Genomic DNA, 19,332 nt, shown 5'->3' with positions numbered 1-19,332 from the left:
GTTGAGTAGCTTTGTCTAAATAGATAGGATGTATGCTCAAGCTTATGCTTCAAAAATGACTTCAAATGGAGTTGGAATTTGGGTGTGAGTGTATGGTTTTGATGTAAAATGGCTTCTCAAAATGGCATTATGACTTTACTTTATGGATTGTGTTATTTTGCAAAGGGGAAGGATCCAATTTATAGGCAAGAGGCTTGAGGGATTGAGGGCTAAGATGCAAGGATGGGAAAAAGCTCATGGAGGGCTTAGATTGCATGAGAGGAGAGCACATGGATTGTGCTTCCTTACAACCAATCAAGGAGTGACACATGTCACATGGTGAGAGGATGGAGGAAAGGGGAAGGATGAGTCAAAAAAGGAGGCTCAAGGGATAAAATCTTCATAAATACCCTCATAATGACTTGTAAGAGCAATAAAAGGGCTTGTAAGAGTCATTTATGACCTAGTGGACTTCATAAAGTTTTATGGTTGAGATATTTTTAGGGTGATGAGAGCAATTTCAACTTGGACTTGATTAGGAAGGTTTTAAGCTTGTTTAGGCTTGTGCAAATGATTAGAGGATGGATTAGGATGGTTTAGGATTAGCTTAGGGATAGGCAAGTGGATGGCATTTAATGAGGGTGGGTGAAGGAGGAGATATTTGTTAACTTTGGCTTGGGTTAGTAAGTTTTAACCCATGTTTAGGGAATGTGACAAGGTTAGGAGGGGATTAGGATTAGGTTTAAAGACATCTTCTAGAAGATTCTAGACTTTGGATGAGGATAAAGACTTTCTAGAATAGTCTAGAATTTCTTAGGATGAGGATGAAGACTTTCTAGAAGAGTCTAGAATTTCCTAGGATGAGGATAAATTAGATTTTTAGGAAATAAATAAAGTTTTATTTATTTCAAGGGTTTGGGTTGAGGAGATATTTATTAAAACTTTTTTAATAAACATGAGGATTAATATTTAATCTTAATTAAATATTTTGAGTTGGGATTAGGGGTAGGAAATGATGGGATTAGCCTTTAATCAAAATTAAAGAAGGATTAGAAGATTTTGGAAGAGGTTAGTGGTCTTAAGGAAATTGGCCAAATTTTGGGCAAAAAATAAATTTTTTATTTATTTTAGGATTTTTGGTCAATTTATTAATTAAATAATTAATAAATAAGGAAATAATGTTTAAATAAGATTTAAACATTTTTGGGAGGGATTCCTTAATTAAATATTTTTAATTAAGATAAAGGGATTTAATGGCATAAAAATAAATTAATTAATAAATGATGATGTCATCAGGAATTTTTTAGAAAATAAAAAAAAAACTTTATTTTCTAAAGGTTTTTAGGTGTCTACATTTTTCCCCTCTTTGATGTGATGCCGCAAGTGGCATGGCATCAAAGATAAGAAAATAAGATGCCCAAGGCTAGAGCAGAAGAGGAGAGAATGGGTTGTAAGATGCCCCCTCAAGAAGGCAGCGGGGAGAGAAAGCGAGGCTCGATGGCTTCTTGAAAAGTACAAGAATCTGAGATGAGCAAGGAGACTCAGATTGGCAAAGAGAAGGGGCTGAATGAGGTCAAACTCTCACTATGGGAGAATGATAAAGGAGAATCAGATGCACAAGAGGAAGCAAGCTTAAGACTTTAGGGAAGGTGGAGGATGAAGGAGCGAAGTGCTATAAAAAGGAATCTAGGATAGGGAGATGGATGAGGGGATTATAAAGCTGATGCAACAAGATTTCAAAGAGTTAGATTGGCGGAAGATGGGTTTTGGAGATCCCTAGGACTAGGATTGTGGATCTCAAAAGATGAGGCTTGGTGGGTTGATTTGGATTGGTGGATCCCTAAGACTAGGATTGTGGATCCCTAAAGCTAAGAGTGATGAGTGATTCAAAGAGATACTGATGCATAAGCTGGGGTAGGAGAGACAGATGTTGGATATGGATAGGGGATAATGGAGATGAAGGAAAACCATTGAAGCTTTTTGAGCGGGGGGATACTTCAAAGAGAAGTACCACCATGTAGTTGAGCACTAGATTTGCTATAGGACTATTGGTTAATTGCCAAGGTTACCAAGAACATCAAGGCCTTTTCACCAACCGTCCAAAGGACTGAAAAACTAACTCAAAACAAACACACAAGGATTGCCCCAGCATCACACATGAATCCTAGAGGAAGCAACGTGGAAACGATACTGGAGAACCCACAAGCAGAAAAGAAAAAAAAATGAAAGAATTGATCAAGACCTTACACTCTAATTGCCCCATTCACAGCATACCATGATATGGAATATCGTGGCAACCTTGAGGAGGGAACAAGGAGATTGCTTGGAAAAGATACTTCAAGACCCAAAAGGGAAGATCCCAAATCAAAAGAAACTGAAAATCCAAAAGAGAGCCGTTTGCCAACGAGATGGGTAGGACAAGGTACTAACGAACCAAGATCAGACATGAGGAAAGCTATATCCTACAAGGACCTATCAGAGAGCACCGAAGCTGGTGGATTTGGATGAGTGATGTGTCTGGCAAGTTGAACTAAGAAAGATAACACTTTGGTGATAGGAAATCTAGCTAAAGGATGCGTTGGAATAGCTAACCAAGATGTGTGATGGGTGCAAGATGCTGATCAAGGATGAACTAACAGAAACGCTGGATAGATACAATGGTACTAAGCTAAAGAGGATGTACAAGCTGATGGACCAAGATATGTTACAAATGTACAAGTTTGTTCATTTTTTTGTTTTTGTGAGATGGAAATGTTTGTGAAGGATGGGATGTCTATAATAGGTGATAGGTGGATAGGTAGATGGTTTGCGAAAAGCTTAAGTGAAAATGGGGTTTTGTGTGTGCACGTGATAGTATACAAGCTAGGATACAAGATTATTTACAGGCTGGAATATGGTACAAACTTTGGACAAGATTCGGATACACAAGGTATGGTAAGAGATTTACAAGGTATAATACAAGCTTTGGTACAAGATTTACAAGCTGTACAGGAGGTATTTACAAGCTTCATCAGATTTTGGATATTTGATTGGAACACCAAGGGAACAAGCAAGTGTGTCTTATGGGATGGTGGGTGAATGGATGAGGGATAGGATAGTGATAGATAATGGATTATTCTTTAGTACACAAGGCGCCTGAATTACCAGGTTTTCACCAAGGTACCTATCCAAGGTGCTTGAATTGCCAAGTTTTCACCATTGGACGCTTATTTCTCTTTACTATTTTTTTCTTTTGTATTTTTCAAAAGCTGGGTATACCAAGGATCTTCAAGCATAGAACTTCTTGAGATGAATGATGTTAGTAGGATCATTCAAGAATTCTCCTTCCGGTGTAGATAGCTGATAGGCTCCGGAGCCAAAGGAAGCAGTGACAACATAAGGACCAAGCCATGCAGGTTCAAACTTGCCTTTCTTTTCTTGATCTGCTAGGACTTTCATGTTTTCTTTAAGGACCATGTCACCTGGTTGAAAGTGTCATGGAAGCACCTTCTTGTTGAAATTCCTTTTGAGATGAGTTTGATAGACTGTGAGATGATCATAGGCTTGTTGTTGCTTCTCATCTAAGAGATCTAGCTGGGTGAGTTTAGCTACTCTATATTCTTCATCTGATATTTGTCCTTGCAAAGATATGCACAAGGAGGGAAGTTCAACCTCTATAGGTAGTACTGCTTTGGCACCATAGAATAGGGAGTATGGAGTTGTGCCTATGGATGTACAGAAGGAAGTTTGATAGGCCCATAGGGCTGGATTTATTTGTAGGTGCCAATCATGGCCGGAATCATTGACAACTTTTTTTAGGATTTTGAGGAGGGTTTTGTTAGTTGCCTCTGCCTGGCCATTACCTTGTGGGAAATATGGGCTAGAAAAGTGGTGATGGATGTGGAGGGAAGTGCATAATTCTTCCATGTTGAGATTTTCAAAGTTACCTCCGTGGTCGGTGAAGATGGTGGATGGGATGCCGAAGCGGCAAACAATGTGGTACAAGATGAACTTGGAGACCTGAACTCCTGTAGCTGAGACTAGGGGGACTGCTTCCACCCATTTAGTAAAATAGTCTGTAGCTATTATTATCCATTTATGTCCATCAGATGAGAGGGGTGTGATAGTTCCAACTAGATCAAGGCCCCAACAAGCGAAAGGCCAAGGTGGTGCAATAGGTTGTAGATCCTGTGCTGGAGTGTGCACAAGATTTGCATGCTGCTGACATGGGAGACACTTTCTGACAAAGTCACAGGAATCTTCTTCAATGGTAGACCAATAGTAGCCTGCTCTAAGGATTTGTCCCGCTAGGACAATAGCACTTGTGTGGGCACCGCAAAGTCCAGAGTGTACTTCCTTTAACACCATCGCGGCCTCATTTTGGTCTAAACATCGAGAGAGAGTATCATGATAACCTCGACGATATAGGGTATTGGCTATGATAACATAGCGGGATGATTTTTGGATGAGGTTTTGGCGTTGGGTACGTGTGAGGTGAGGGGATATGATACCATCAATAAGGTAAGCGTGAATCTCATGGTACCAAGGGGATTGGGGACCAAGCAAGATACAAACACGATTTGAATCCTCATTCGCATAGGCGGGTGTGAGGAGTTGCTCCACTAAAAACTCATACTATGTAGCTGCTTGGGGAATTTCCAAGAGCGAGCCTATAGTAGCCATAGCATCTGTTGCTTTGTTCTGTATTCGAGGCACTTATGTAAACTGAAGCTTTGTAAAATGTTAGGTTAGCTGATCAACGAGCTCTTTGTAGGGTAATAGCTTTTCATATTTGGTTTGATATTAATTTAGGGCTTGCTTGATGATGAGCTAAGAATCACCAAAGATTTGTAGCTCAACAATGTTCCATTTTGCAGCTATCTTTAATCCTGCTATGAGGGCCTCATATTTAGCTATATTGTTGGTGCTAGGGAATTGTAGCTTGAAGGCTTTTGGAATGTAATCTCCTTGAGGTGTGACCAACAATATTCCTGCCCCTGATCCATTAGATGTGTATGAGCCATCAAAATAAAGTTTCCATGGGGGTTGTTCTTCAATTAGATGGATATGCTCATCTAGAAATTCTGTGATCAATGGATAAGCATCTATTAGAGGTGCGTCAGCTAGGTGATCTGCTATAGCTTGCCCTTTGATTTCCTTTCTATCCACATACTGGATGTCAAATTCACTAAGGAGCATAACCCATTTGGCCAAGCGGCCTGTAAGTGTTGTTCTAGAGAGCATATACTTGAGAGGGTCAATCTTGGAGACTAGTTGGATGGTATGACTTAGCATGTAATGGCGAAGCTTTTGAGTTGAGAAAACAACTGCCAAACAAGCTTTTTCCATAGGAGTGTAATTAAGTTCATAACCAACTAGGGTTCTATTGATGTAGTAGATGGCTCTTTCTCTGTTGTAGTCATTAAGCTATGCTAGAAGTGCCCCTAGAGCAGTAGGTGTTGCTGATATGTACAAAATCAGGGGACGACAAGGAACTGGTGGAACCAAGATAGGGGGATTGATGAGATACTACTTGAGATGGTTGAAGCTGCGCTGACATAAAGGATCCCACTTGAAGTTCTCATCCTTCTTCAGTAAATGTGAAAATGGTGTACACTTATCTGCAAGCTAGGAGATGAAGTGCCGAACATATTAGAGCTTTCTTTGAAGAGAGCAAAGCTGTCACAGTGTCTCGGGAGGAGGCATGTCTAAGATAGCCTTGACCTTCTTGGGGTTGATCTCTATACCTTGTTTAGAAACTATGAAGCCTAGAAGCTTGCCAGATGTGACCCCAAAGACACATTTCTTGGGATTCAGCATGAGATGATATTTGGCTAACCTATCAAAGACTTTCTCCAGATCAGCAAGATGATCCATGAAGGTATGAGACTTGACCAAGATATCATCCACATAATCCTCCAAAATGCTATGGATGAGATCATGAAAAATGGCTGTCATAGCTCGTTGATAGGTAGCCCCAGCATTCTTTAGGACAAAAGGCATCATGTTGTAGCAAAAGGTTCCCCAAGGGGTAGTGAATGATGTCTTATGTTGATCCTCTTCTGCAATCTTGATTTGATTATACCCAGAAAATCCATCCATGAGGGACAAAATTTCATGTCCAGCTATAAGATCTACAATCATATCTATGTTGGGCAAGGGAAAATCATTTTTTGGACAAGCTTTGTTAAGATCTCTAAAATCAATGCAAATTCTGATGTCACCGGAAGGTTTAGTGACAAGGACCATGTTGGAGATCCACTCTGAGTAGTCGATAGGGCAGATAACCTTAGTAGCTAACATTCTTTCTAATTCAGCTTTGACCAATAATGCCACCTTGGGGTGCATTTTTCTAAGCTTTTGTCTGACGGGCTTGATCTTTGGATCAACTACAAGATGATGAACTACAAGCTTTGGATCAAGTCCTGGCATGTCCTGATATGACCATGCAAATCGGCCAATGTTCTCTCTTAAGACGTCAAAGAGGAGGTCAGCTTGGTCTTGTGATAGGGATGCAGCAATGTGAACAAGTTTGGGGATCTTTGAAGAACCAATGTTGACTTCTCGAGTATCCTGAATTAGAATAGAAGACACCTCTGGTCGATTATCTTGAGGAGGCAATGCTAAATCCTTATGTTCTTCTTGTGGCTCTAGATTTTCTTGTTGAGGGGTTCTCTTCATTGCCTTAGCTAGTCTCAGATTCACCTTAGTTCCAATTTTGGGTGTATCGGAACTAGGTTGGAGATTTTATCCAAAATACCCCTTGGGATCTAGCTTGTAGATATAGGCAGAATCTAGATTTGTTTTCTTGTGAGGAGTTTCAGCTCCCATGAATCTTAGAAGTGCCTCCTCTGATGTGAACTCATCGATGTGTATGACACTTGGTTGGTCCCAATCTATGAGTTGTGGATGGGCGAGTGGTAGGTCAATGAGGTGGATGGATAGTTCTTGGAGAACAGAGTCTCCGAGGGAGATTTGGTCTAGGATATCGTCGTAGGCTCTCTTTTCAACTTCCTAAGAATGTCTTCGATTTTGACAAGGTTGCATGAATGTTCAAAAAAGCGTGACCGTTCTCATTGGTGCCCCCAGTTGTGGGTATGCCAAAGCCAAGACCTAACTTCGATTCCCACTTGTGTGCATCGATGGGGCACTGCATGCCTCTTTCTTCTGGTCCTAGACCACCTTCTTGATAGTTCCATTTGTCAGTGATGAGCTTATGTTCTTGGGGATACTTTTGGCTGAAGTGATCAAGGCATGCTTGATTTCTTTGAGGTGCATCCTTATGTAACCATTTGTTGATATCTGGAGTGAGCTCCTCATGAAGAGGGATTTTTGAGGATATAAAGGTTGTTGGGCCAAACTATTTGTATCGAGGAGGTGGAATCTCCTTAGCTTTGTGATATGTCAGTCGTCCATGGGCATGTGGATCAAGTGGGAGTGCCCCGACAGCAAATGCATCTAACAGACTATACTCTCCACAACCTTTGTTATTGATCTTCACGGTAGATAGGGTAGAGGCGAGGATGGTTTCTGGGTCATTATAAGTGTGGGATGAGTTGGCGATGGATGTTTTGATATCAATTATAGGGCAATGGTTTGTATATGAAGCTTCAATCACATTGCAGTAAGCAAAGGGTTCTGGATCGGCATGGATGGTTACCTCAGTGCCTTGATGCAGAAATTTGACGCATTGATGGTAAGTGGCTGGAACGGCTTTCATGGCATGAATCCATGGGCAACCAAGGAGGATGTTAAATGGTAGGTTTAGATCAATAACATGGCAGAGTGTCTCTTGGATGACTGGCCCAACCTTGATTGGCAACATAATAGTTCCTTCTGTGGTTCTTTCCAAGTTGTCATAAGCTTTGATGGTGATAACCTCATTGATGATATCTGCCTCAGTATACCCAGCTTGTTTTATGAATTTTAGGGTGCAAATATTCAAGGCTGATCCATTATCTATCATTACTCTTTTCATAAAAAAGTTGGATACCATGATGGCTATGCGAAGCGGAAGGGTGTGATCTGGCTGGACCATGGGTATGTCGGTGGGTTTGAACGATAGGGCACATGAGGATGAGAGGTGTCCAACAAGATTATGAAAATTAGTAGCATTGATATCAGAAGGGACACAGGATTCTATGAGAGGATTCTGAAGGATGTTCTTGTACACAGGACTACTGCGAAGAAGGTCTAAAATGGAGATTTGGGCTGGCATGTTCCCAAGGTGTTCTAAGATATTGTACTGGCTTTTTGATGGAGCTGATGGTGTTGGTGTAACAGGTGGGCCTGCGATGTTAAATTGCGCTCTTCAAGTGGTGACTACACACTCATTGTTTGGTCCTTGGATATTGATAACATTGACAGAAGGCTCTTTCTCAGATATACAACCTATAAGGCTACCATAGTCTATATAGGATGAAGTGTGGTCATTGTTCTTCCCATGCTGTTGGTTTGGCTGACGGTTGTTGGTGTTGTTGTTGTTGGTTTGGATAGGTGCTTTTCCAAGATTTTGGTTGTGGTGTGGAGGAAAAGCATTTTGATAGATCTGTAAGCCTGCATTGGGAGAGGTTTTGGCACCAACAGTGATTTCCTTCCGATCAATGAGGTCTTGCACATAGTCTTTCAGTTTCATGCATCTGAGGGTAGTGTGACCTTTTACCCTATGAAATTTGCAGTACTCATTATCATTGTACCATGCAGCTTTGGATTGGCTTGGGTCAATTTGCTGGGTAGGAGGAAATTTGATGAGGTTTTCCTTGACTAATTTCTCAAAAATGACATCCAATGGCTCACCAAGGGGTGTATAGTTTCTAGGTGTAGGTTGGAATCTAGGCTTTTGTCCTGCAGCTACATTGATGGCATTAGCTTGATTGCTAGACCCTTGAAAGTTGGGTCTTAGATTGTGGTTTTGATAGCTTTGGTGATTATGCTGTTGGTAATTGATAGCTTGTTGATTTTTTGGTTGATATGGTGGGTTGGACAGGTTTTGAGAAGGATCAACAATATTCACATGTCTGGTGTTAGTGACGCCATCTGTTGCAATGTGCTTATTTTTGTTCCAATACCTAGACTTGTCATTGGAATGTGATTGATTTTGGTTGGCTTCCTTGTAAATCTTGACCACACCATCTTTAATGAGTCCTTGCTCAAGGATCATTCCTTTCTCTTTGATATCTTTGTAGGTCTACAAACAGTTCATGGTCATGTGGTGAGCCAAGTTAGGATGGGCATTATCAATAAACATTTTCACCACATGGCGCTCTGGCAAGGTGCAAGATATGCGGGTGGTAAGGGTTTGCCATCTTTGTAGGTATTCAACAAGGCTTTCTCCATCTTTTTTCTTAGTGTGGACAAGGTCAACTATTGATAGCTCTGTTTCAACAAGATGGGCATATTGGGCTACGAATGCCTCAGATAATTCAGCAAAGTTTTTAATTGTTCCATAGGGGATTCTATAAAACCATTCAAGAGCTGGTCTAGCCAAGCTTTTGGGAAAAAGGCGCAAGAGGAAGACATCATTGTATGCCACGTCCTGGCAGTGCATGTAAAATTCTTTGATATGTGTGACAGGGTCTCCTTTTCCTCTGAATTTGTCAAATTTGGGTACCTCAAAGTGTTTGGGAAATGGTGTCATGGTAATGGCTCTGTCAAATGGGTAAGGACACACATTCTCAAACTTGAATGTCTTTGGATCATTCCCTTCTTGGATGGCTTTCAGAGCTATATTCATTTGCTCCCATTCTGAATTGATAGGTGATGGCTGGGGTGCCCACAATGTAGGAGTGCCTTGAGGTAGGTATGTGCTGGATGGGGCCACTGAATATGGATGGCTATAAGGGATTTGCTGATAGGGATTGCACATTGTTTGGGCAGCTGCATGGTGGATGACAGGTTGCTGAGGGGGAGGTGGCGCATATTGCTGCATGTGCTGCGAGGCTTGCTGTTGATATGGGATTTGAGGTTGGGATTGAGGAACATAAGCTGGCTGTGGGATAAATGGATTGCTTTGTGGAGGTAAGGTATAAGATGGTTGTGAGGCTTGGGGAAAGGATTGGGGGGCTTGTGGGGTTTGATCAATATATGTGAATTGTGCCCCCATTTGGGATGATATCTACAAATAATTGTTGGTTGGCTGAGGTGGTGGATTACCTCCTAGAAGTGGCATTGAAAAGTAGTTGGTAATTAGAGTTAATGGATTAGTTGGTGGTGGAGGTGGTGGGAATTGAAAGCTTGGGAATGGAACTGATGGGGTTTGATAGCTTTGTGGTTGGATTTGGAAGCTTGGTAGAGTGGTGGCAGGGGATGGGGTCACTTGGGAGCTTGGTAGAAAATTGGCAGTAGCTTGTGGGATTTGATAGCTCTGTGGAGTGAGGGTAGTAGCTTGTAGATTTGTGGCTAATGGTATTGAGCTCCCAAGACCTAATGGAAATTATGGGATTGTGCTTTGGGTTGTAGTGAACAAGCTGGGGGTGATGAAAGGTTGATTGCTTGGCCCCATGGGTGGCATCCCTATTGTATATTGCTGAGGTTGGCCAAAGATGCTAGCACTGATTTGGGAGATGGGTGGATTTGGAAGGCTGGGTTGGGGAGCAATAGTAGCAATAGTGAAGGGGGTGAACAGTGAGCTGTTTTGGGTAAAGGGGGTTTGGAGCGGAGAGGTATGAACCAAGGATGGAGTGGTGGTGGCTAGGTTGGCTTGCGGCATGGAGATTTCAACTTGGGTGGATGATGGTATGTTTGGTTCTGTTGGATCATATGGATTGGCTAGAGGCTCTTCTTTTGGCATATATTGAGGATAATTTGGATCATAAGAGCCTATGGGTGGTGGTAGCTGCCCAAACAATGGGTGAGATGGATCTGATAATGGAGGGGGTCTTCCAAAGTCAAAGGTTCCTACATTTTCCCTTCAAAAATTAGCCATGATTGTCTCTTTGTTCTTGTCTATAATGGCATTTACCAATACTGCATTTCTTGGTTGGTTCATGAAAGCTTCAATGTTAGTACATGATGGCATAGCTTTCTCTAGACTGAAGGATGACTGAGTGCTCAAGGGGGGTGAGGTTGTTCAATCCAAATGATAAGGCTCCATTGTTTCTTTCTTCTTGGCTAAGCGAGTGATGGGTGGCATGAAAAATGCTCCTAGGGATGAGATGCAATAATGCTAATGGATGCAAAAGGGGGAAGGCTTCTCTATGCAAATGATTTCCTAGGTTAAGGCAAAGCTATATGACAAAACCTAAGGAGGATTGGGTTAGAGATTCTAAATTCAAAGATATGTTGCCAAAGCACGAAAGGTCTGCTTTCCTATGTGCAAGCTTGGTGGTGATTGTGTCAACTTAAGGATAGATTGATGATCCTTTAGGAAGAACACGAGATTGACCACTTGTGGATCCCAACTTTTAGCTCAAGGTGATGAGGGATAACAAGTGACAAAGCTGGATTACCCTAGACAAAGCTCTGTCAAAGGGATAACCTTGGTGAGATTGATGGATTTGGAAGATTTTAGGAGTGGCAAAAGTGACAACAATTTTGAAGGCTTGGATGTGAGGTTTTGATTGTTGGCTAGATGGTTTGGTTCTAAATGAGATGAATGGGCTAATAATGCTTAAGGGGATAACCTAAAATGGCTGGCTTTTCTACAAAGATGACTCTAAAGTGAAGATTATCCAAGAATATGTGGAGAAACAAGGGGGTCTGATCATGGAAATCATGCATAGTTGGTAAGGCATAAGAAGGATTAACTCTTGGATTTTGGCTAAATTTGATGGTGCGCTCTAACCAGGCCTCTTGAAGTGCTTCGTCAGTAGCTTTGTCCTCTGCTTTGTGGAGTTTGGCAATTCGTGGGCTTGGTGTTATTTCTTTTCTCTTGGCTGAAAGTTCTTGGTATGCTAGAGATGGTTTGAGTTTAACTTTGTGGAACTTCTGTTTGGGTTTGGGTTGTTCTAACATCAATTCCTAAATCTGCTTGGCTTTGAGAGATCTTGGTTGTTTTGCTTCAACTCGTTCAACTTCTGGAATAGGTAGTGACTACGCTAAGTATGCCTTAAAGCTAGGATTGACCAAGTTTGGCAAATATTCATTCAACAAATAAAAGATCAAGCAATAGATAGAAACAACCAGATAGAAGTTTTTGATTCTTAGAAAGTGATACTTGCACCAAGGAGTGTGTATGTTCTACAAATTTTTTGATCAGTCACCTCAAACACATTAACATCCTAGATGGTTGTCTACAAGGCTGACAGTTGGTTTAGTTAAGGAGTCCTCAATATACCCAAGGTACGTGAGGCCCAAATCCATAGATGAGACCAAAAAGATGTCACACAGTCGAGAGGAGTGGTAACCCACTTCTCCTCTTTCACTTCTCAAGGGTATAAAGTTCCTTGAGGCTTAGCCCGAGTGACAAAATCTTGATCCCAAGAGAGGTGTCTTTCGATTCACCTCCCGATTCTTATACTCCGCCAGAATGCTGGAGTTGAGGTCGTCCAAGGGGTGATGAAATCCCCAAGCAGGCCTCCTAAAAGGAAACAAGGTTTTGGATCCTAATCTTATGCACCCAAGATGGCCTTGAAAGACAACAAGGGGAGAGAAGACTTGGATGACCTTGGGCTAAGAAACACGCTTGTTCTTTTACCAACTGACGCTTAAGTTTTCTGATCTAGACTTTGCAAGCACTCATGTTTAAGATACAATATTTATTCCAACCTGAAGCGACAACAAAAGTAAATCGATCGAAGAATGCAAACAATAAGAAGAGTTAGGGTCAACAAAAGAAAACTCGCGCGCCCAGAGGCCCTCCACGTCAAGTATCGATTAATTTTCTTTAAGGCATTCAAGATTGAGTGTGAGTTTGTTTTAAGCCCAAAAAAAAAGTGTGTGAGATTCGATTTCAAGCGCGTGCCCGGAGGCTCTCCATGTCAATTGTTGTTCAATTTTAGTACCCAAACTTGAAGTGTTATCGATTTAATCTATAATTTTGATCATTTAAGAATTTTGATAGAGTTAAAGCAAACATTCAAAGACCAAGTGAGTGAGTTAGATTGTGGAACATTTAACACCTTTTTCAAGTAGACCCATCCCCATAAATGGCACTGAGATTGCAACCAATGGTTAATATTTGATGGGTGATTAAAAAAGAGGTGAGTCCAAGGAACTACTCAAATTGATTTTTGAAAATTTATATTTTAACTTAACAAAGTTTCTTAAATGTCCAAAAATCAAACTTTACCTAGATTGCATGTGGAAAAGAGATTTGTTTTGTTCAATTTTTAGAAGCTCCAAATGAAGTGTTTGATATTGCAATGGTTAATTTATCCTTGGCATTCAAGATTGGATTTGTTGTTTTAATCATGCATTCAAGGAAATTTTGATTTTAATCCATGGCATTCAAGAGTGATTTTAGCAACATGCATTCAAAGACAAGTGGTTAAACATTCAAGTGTTTTCTTTTGAGCATTCAAGATTGAGATTTTGTGTGTTGTTTTAAGAACTTTGAAGTGCTTTGTTTTAACCTTAGATCATTCAAGATTATTTTGGACTCAAAAGTGAAAATGACTCTTTGGACTTTGGTTTTCATTCAAGATTTTGTGTTCTATTTTGCATATTTTAAGCCCAAAAATGATATTCCTAGATTGTTTTGATGCATGAAAAACCTAAGAAACATTCAAGATTTTGCAATAAGACATTTTTTTGGAACAAATAACAAAGCTTTTAGGACAATTTTTGGCAACCATTTAGGACTCTTAGTTTTCATGAGATTTTTAAAAAGAACTTTAGTGTGCACTTAGTGTTGATTTTGAACCTTTTGAAATGGAAACTTGAAGTTCTTTTTAAATTTCCAAAAATGAAGTGTTCCTAATTTTGCATGAATGCATCTAAAACCTTGATGTTGCAAGGATGCAAATGATTAGATTGGTTTAGTTTCACTTGTTAAAAGATTTTTTCTTTTTTGCAAATTTTTAATTTTTCAATGGATTTAAGTATGATTTGGGGGTTCATTTTAAGCACTAAAAAGAAGTGTGTATGATTTTGCTTCCTTAAAAAAAAATGGCCAAGATCTCCCACAAGAAGAAGAAGAAGAAGTAGATGGAATAAGAAGAATATAGACAAGAAGAGGAAGAAGAATTTCAAGTTCTTTGTCCACCTATAAGCTTGAAAAATCTGCAAACACTATGAGATAGATTATGAGTTCCTTTGTCTTCTTCATGCTCATGTGGACCTACAAAACCAATTTATACAATCCTACCAATCACAAAAACAAGAAAAATTAGCCAAAATCAGCAAATAACATACAAAACTTGACTAAAAAAGCTAATGAAGATGACCCATGCGGGGTCCCACCGGGCGTGCCAAAATGTATATGAGCAATGTTAGTATGCTAATAGAAACCAAATTTAAATAAAGCTTCTACAAACTAAATAAAATTCATAAACTTCAAGATAGACTAAGATGAACTCTTAATTGAGAATATGAGCCATTAATGGACTCTCTCAATAAGAAGCTCTCTTGTTGAGTAGCTTTGTCTAAATAGATAGGATGTATGCTCAAGCTTATGCTTCAAAAATGGCTTCAAATGGAGTTGGAATTTGGGTGTGAGTGTATGGTTTTGATGTAAAATGGCTTCTCAAAATGGCATTATGACTTTACTTCATGAATTGTGTTATTTTGCAAAGGGGAAGGATCCAATTTATAGGCAAGAGGCTTGAGGGATTGAGGGCTAAGATGCAAGGATGGGAGAAAGCTCATGGAGGGCTTAGATTGCATGAGAGGAGAGCACATGGATTGTGCTTCCTTACAACCAATCAAGGAGTGACACATGTCACATGGTGAGAGGATGGAGGAAAGGGGAAGGATGAGTCAAAAAAAGAGGCTCAAGGGATAAAATCTTCATAAAGACCCTCATAATGACTTGTAAGAGCAATAAAAGGGCTTGTAAGAGTCATTTATGACCTAGTGGACTTCATAAAGTTTTATGGTTGAGATATTTTGAGGGTGATGAGAGAAATTTCGACTTGGACTTGATTAGGAAGGTTTTAAGCTTGTTTAGGCTTGTGCAAATGATTAGAGGATGGATTAGGATGGTTTAGGATTAGCTTAGGGATAGGCAAGTGGATGGCATTTAATGAGGGTGGGTGAAGGAGGAGATATTTGTTAACTTTGGCTTGGGTTAGTAAGTTTTAACCCATGTTTAGGGAATGTGACAAGGTTAGGAGGGGATTAGGATTAGGTTTAAAGAAATCTTCTAGAAGAGTCTAGACTTTGGATGAGGATAAAGACTTTCTAGAATAGTCTAGAATTTCCTAGGATGAGGATGAAGACTTTCTAGAAGAGTCTAGAATTTCCTAGGATGAGGATAAATTAGATTTTTAGGAAATAAATAAAGTTTTATTTATTTCAAGGTTTTGGGTTGAGGAGATATTTATTAAAACTTTTTTAATAAACATGAGGATTAATATTTAATCTTAATTAAATATTTTGAGTTGGGATTAGGGGTAGGAAATGATGGGATTAGCCTTTAATCAAAATTAAAGAAGGATTAGAAGATTTTGGAAGAGGTTAGTGGTCTTAAGGAAATTGGCCAAGTTTTGGGCAAAAAAGAAATTTTTTATTTATTTTAGGATTTTTGGTCAATTTATTAATTAAATAATTAATAAATAAGGAAATAATGTTTAAATAAGATTTAAACATTTTTGGGAGGGATTCCTTAATTAAATATTTTTAATTAAGATAAAGGAATTTAATGGCATAAAAATAAATTAATTAATTAATGATGATGTCATCAAGACTTTTTCAGAAAATTAAAAAAAAAATTATTTTCTAAAGGTTTTCAAGTGTCTACAGAAGAAACTCCCTAGCATCTATCTTGGATTGAGAGCTTACCACAAACTGAGCTAGACATTATCGAGCAAGAAGAAAATCATGCTCAATGTAGATTTCTAAGATTAAACCATCTATTTATACCTCTCCCTTAGTTTTTATTAGAAATGGGAAGAGGAAGTTGTAATTTGAATGATGCATTTACTTTTAGTTTTACATAAATTATTTACTATTTTTCTTCCAGCCATCAGTATTACTCACAAGAATGGAAATTATTACCCACTTTGTGTTTCAACATATCTAGACTAAGCTTTTTTATTTTGTGTTCTCATTTATTAACTCATTGGATGTATCTTCTCATTCAATTTTTCAAAAAAAAAAGTATTTCTAATTAAATTTAAGCAATTTTTTAAGTTGTCGAGTTTTTTGCTAAAAACTAGCCTAGCTTCTTTTGATTTAATTTTTAGACCTTGGTGAGTATTTTGCTTTGGCTATTTTTCCAACTATGAACACAACATCTCAAGTGCCTTCTTTAGAAACCAAGACATTTGATGATGCTCTAAGTTCTGATTTGGTTACTTCTCCATTAGATTCCCACAAGATAAAAGATTGATTGAGTCAAGTAAGATGAGTGAATTAAAGTAGAGAAGACTTAGATAACCTTGCAATAACCTATTTTATAAAATATTGACAAGTAGATGAACCAAAAACTCAAAAAAAGTAGAAAACTTAATCAAACTTACAACCTTTCCTGACTACCTAAAATCTGGCAACACATTCTAGACTAGCAGTTGTCAACTATGCAAAGAGGCTTGAGATATCCTTGAAGTAGGTTACAAAGGGATTTAGAAGGAGGGATATGTGAAGTTATGAATTCTTTGAAGATATTTTGAGACCATGTTAATGAAAATAGAGTGAGTCCACTTATATATAGGTAAGATGTCTAGCAGGCACCACCTATAACTGATTTGGTTCCTATGCATTTTACCCATAAGAAAATCAACCGTTTGATTTCATCAGTAATAGTTTATTATGGAGGGAATTATTATGGTTGGATATATTTCTAATGTCTATATTATGGTATGTGATAGATAATTTCATTATGAAAAATGTGTAATGAGTAGTTCTGGAAACATGCATTTTCCTTTAAAGATGACAATAAGAATCTAGTCCCTTAACAAGGTCAACAAATATTGCCACATTAGGCACATGATTAGTGGGATGGGTATCATAGTATTAGGTATGATAAACAATCATATATATTATAAATTATGTAGCCATGATAGGTGGATAGATTTTATTGATTGAAGTATTTCAATTTGTATGTGACGCTTAACCTTGTAATGGGTAATGTTGGTTCAAACTTAATAAATGATAGATGTTGTCCGCTATACATCTTGTCAATAAATAGGTTTTTTTTATGGTACTTGTCATGTTTCCACCATTACAAAATGATAACAATTAAATAATTAAGATCATGGCAATGATATTTGATGAGAAATGAAGTGAGATGGATGCAAGGGATACCAAATATCATAGGATCTTGTCTCTAGGAAAGCTAAAATCTCATTCATTCATTCATTATTATAGTCATGTAATATTGTTGATGGTTAAAAGAAAATTTGTGTTGCCAAAAAGTTCCTACAAAATGTTTTCAAGACATTGTTGTTCATTGAAATATGTACAAAGGGAAAGTAGTGGAGGTCCAATTGAATTGAGGTGAGGCATGTAATTCCTGAGCATTTTGTTATTTGTTTTGAATTGTTTGTTATGGATTTGATAGATAGAACATTGACATTAATTGTTTACATGTTTCAAAGTTGAATTTACTAAATTTATTATGATTTAAACCATTAAATAAAAATTATTAAACACTTCATATCGAATCCTCTATACATATAGATGGTAAATCACAGAGGTTGATTTATAGAAGTCATATTTTTTCAGTCCCAATTACATAATTAAGTTAAGGAACATTGTTACAACCTATTCTTGAACATGCCAAATTTTTTGATACATTTATTGCCAATTAGATTTGTGAGCATTTTTTTTTTTCACATAAAAAGAAAGATTTAATAAGAAAAAATAAATAACAGAATTTGGGAAGTGTCAATGTAGTTGTACACAATAGGGAGTTTTCGTTTAGGAAACAAGACTCAAAAAATTTCAGCATATGAGAGATTTGGGAAGATTTAGGAAGTAGTAAGATGGTTGAACACAATTTTTATTCTTTACTCTTTTCTAATCTCCTCTCAATCTCATCTACATTAGGGTTTTTTGCCTGTTTTAAGGCTTTTATTCAATTCTTTGTGCCTCATTATAAATGGAAAATATAATGAACTACTATACAAGGAAAGAGATTCAAAGGATTCATAGAGTCGTAGGTGGAGCAAAAAAGCCATGGAGGTAGCAGAGGAAAAAACATAATACACTTGTTCTTGACATGGATACGTCTTTGTTGATACTTTTAGGCAATATCAAGATGGAATCCCCCCTTGTGAATGTAATGAGTGCTACAAAGGACTAGATTTCTCTAAAATTGATATTGATTATGTGGAAAACATAAATAGGAATCTCTCTATAGGATACAACTAGGAGTTGGAGAAGAGAAGGATGGCGAAAGGGGAAATTGGAACCAACTCCAGATAGGCACATTGCTCTAGGGAAAGAATGAGAGAATGTAAAGCAAAAATAGATTGAGAAGTAAGGGCAATTGGACAATAATTTGGGGCACTAACTACTAGGTTCCTTTTCCCAATTTCTTGAAATAGTTATTCTATCCATTTAATCAATATGACTAGGAAATTACTATAACATTTATTTATTCTTGAATTGTGTATCATCAAATTTTTGTTTTTCATCTTTTCAAATCTATGTGCAAGTGGATCTTTTGTGTAGAAAACTACCCTTACAACATTGCATCTCTAAATTATAAGATGACAATATTAAGTTTTGATTCATGGAGAAACTGGCTATAATGAATACATCTTTCTAACCTATGGCTATCAATGTAGATTCAACTCCATGCACCAATAAAAACAACCTTGATCGATTCCATTTCAAGCTTGTGTTATGTAGCTACTTACATAAGATTTCAGTTTCCAATGTAGGGTAGGTAAAATTGTATGGTGAGATGATTGGTAATTTTCCTTTATTTTCTTTGAATAATTTAGGCTAATGGATTTCATGGTTGTGTAACTGAAATGAGGCTAGTGTTGTTGGTTTTCCCCTCAAACTGTATGCTACAATGTAAAAATTTTGACTCTTGAAGTCAAAATTATCATAAGAGATATTTGTGCCCTTTTGTACTTTCACTAAGCATGTATACTGACTTTTTCTAGATAATGATTGAAAACACTTCAAAATTTGTCTCTTTTATTCCTTGTTGTGACATAAGAGGAGTTTGGAAAGTTCATTGTTTGCAACTAGTATTAACATTAAAATAGTTGAAGCCCGCTTAAATGGAGGGAACTGTGTGTTTTAAAAGTTACATCATAAATCATGTTTGTGATAGTCATTTAAATAACTACTATAAAAATTCCTTTAAGTTTTCATGTT

The sequence above is a fragment of the Cupressus sempervirens genome, chromosome 2 (genome assembly GCF_028749045.1).
Source record: "Cupressus sempervirens isolate cs-2001-9-10 chromosome 2, ASM2874904v1, whole genome shotgun sequence".
NCBI lineage: Eukaryota > Viridiplantae > Streptophyta > Pinopsida > Cupressales > Cupressaceae > Cupressus > Cupressus sempervirens.
This window is presented reverse-complemented; position numbering follows the sequence as displayed.